At 34.5% G+C, this 2,312-nt stretch overlaps 1 pseudogene; it reads left to right on the forward strand.

Moving 5' to 3' along the window:
* Positions 1 to 372: 372 nt before the first annotated feature.
* LOC101698511 (cyclin-dependent kinase 1-like) lies at positions 373 to 2,020 on the forward strand (annotated as a pseudogene).
* Positions 2,021 to 2,312: the final 292 nt, after the last annotated feature.

A 2,312-nucleotide genomic window follows, 5' to 3' on the forward strand; every position in this document is an offset into this window, starting at 1 on the left:
GAAGCAGGAGGGGTAGGGGGAAGGAAAGAAGGGAAAAGAAGAAATATGAGAAAAGGAAAAAAATGGAAACAAAGTCTTTGCAAATAGGGAAAGGTGGAGGGGGTGAAGGGAGGGCAGGAGAAGGGGAAAAAAATAAGAACCAAGATACTCATGTAAAGTTACAAGATCCCAATGATGAATGTAACTGTATTTTATACCTAAAATGTACCAAAAAACTTTATGGGAAAAAAAAGATAAATGAAAGAATTTTGAATAATCATTTACCCTTTTGCGTATTTTAGGTTGACAAAAAATTAATATAAAAATTAACAGGAGCAAAGAATTTAATATTTAGGCTATATTAAAAATTGGTGGCACTTGACTTCAGAAGCTGGCACTGGGAGGTCCTGTGAGGAGAGATGTGGCCATGGGATGATATGCCGGGATCTATCATACCTGTTGAATAACTATGGAAGACTATACCAAAAGAAGGGAAAATTGGAGAAGGTACTTATGGAGTTATATATAAGGGTAGACACAAAAGTACAGGTCAAGTGATAGCCACGAAGAAAATCAGACTGGAAAGTGAAGAGGAAGGGGTTCCTAGTACTGCAATTTGGGAAATTTCTCTATTAAAAGGACTTTGTCATCCAAATATAGTTAGTCTTCAAGATATGCTTATGCAAAATTCCAGGTTATTTCTCATTTTCGATTTCCTTTCCATGAATCTCAAGAAATACTTGAATTCGTAGAAATCAGTATGGAGATACCTCAGAGAACTAGGACTGGAAGTCTCATTTGACCCAGCTATTCACCTGCTGTGTATCTTTCCAAAAGAATTAAAAGAATCATACCACAGTGATATATGTGCACCCATGTTCATAGCAGCACAATTTGTAATAGCTGAAATTTGGAAGCAGTCCAATTGTCCATCAACTGGAGACTGGAAAAAGAAAATGTGGGGTTTGTTTATAAAATGGAGTACTACTCAGCCATAAAAAATGAAAAATTAGAGATATTTATAGCTAAATGGATGAAATTGAGGTGATGCTCATCAGTGAAATAAACAGGACACATATGTGTAAATACCAAATAGTTTCTCTAGTGTGAGAAACTGAAAGTGTAAATAAGGACTAAAAGGTATAACAGATAATGTGAAATAGGAAGAAAATGGGGCAAAGTGGAAGGGGAAGTGGGAGGGATAGGGGAAAGGAAGGAAGGGAACAGAATTAATATGAGAAAATGGAAATAAAGTCTTTGTAAATAGGGAGGGATGGAGGGGTTGAAGGGAGGGCAGGGGAAGGGGGAAAAAATAAGATCCAAGAGAGATTATGTAAAGGTGTAAATTTCCAATGATGAATGTCATTATATTGTATACCTAAAATGTACCAATAAAATAAAATTTTTTTAAAAAAGAAATACTTGGATTCTATCCTTCCTGGGCAGTTCATGGATTCATCACTTGTAAAGAGTTATTTGTACCAGATCCTGCAGGGTATTGTCTTTTGTCACTCTAGAAGTGTTCTTCACTGAGATTTAAAATCTCAAAATCTATTGATTGACGACAAAGGAACAATTAAACTGGCTGACTTTGGCCTTGCTAGAGCTTTTGGGATAGCTATCAGATTTTATACACATGAGGTAGTAGCACTCTGGTATAGATCTCTAGAGGTATTTCTGGGGTTGACTCTTTACTCCAGTTGACATTTGGAGTATGGGCACCATTTTTGCAGAATTGGCAACTAAAAAACCACTTTTCCATGAGGATTCAGAAATTGATCAACTCTTCAGGATTTTCAGAGCTTTAGGCACTCCCAATAATGAAGTATGGTCAGAAGTAGAATCTTTAAAAGACTATAAGAATACATTTTCCAAGTGGCAACTAGGAAGCCTAGCATCCCATGCCAAAAATTTGGATGAAAATGGCTTGGAATTGCTCTCTAAAATGTTAGTCTATGATCCTGCTAAATGAATTTCTGACAAAATGGCACTGAATTATCCATATTTTGATGATTTGCACAATCAGATTAAGAAGATGTAGCTTTCTAACAAAAAGTTTTCACATATTATAATCCAGGATGAATAGTTGTATTTTTACTGTTGATTCTATTTTTGTCTTCTGTATTTTTATCCTTTATTGTAAAACAAACTGTACTTCACTTTCTAATTTCAAGAATATAACTTAAAATGTAAATATTGTCCTATATAAATGTAAATACAATTCTGTGTATCTGTATAGATCTTACTGTGACAATTATTTGTTTCTATAATGAAACTGTCAATCTAAAAAAAATGGTATCTTTATATAGAACAATGTTATACACTGGACCTTT

Source organism: Heterocephalus glaber, unplaced genomic scaffold (genome assembly GCF_053883595.1).
Source record: "Heterocephalus glaber isolate CG9 unplaced genomic scaffold, H.glaber_assembly_v1.0 deba00001504, whole genome shotgun sequence".
NCBI lineage: Eukaryota > Metazoa > Chordata > Mammalia > Rodentia > Bathyergidae > Heterocephalus > Heterocephalus glaber.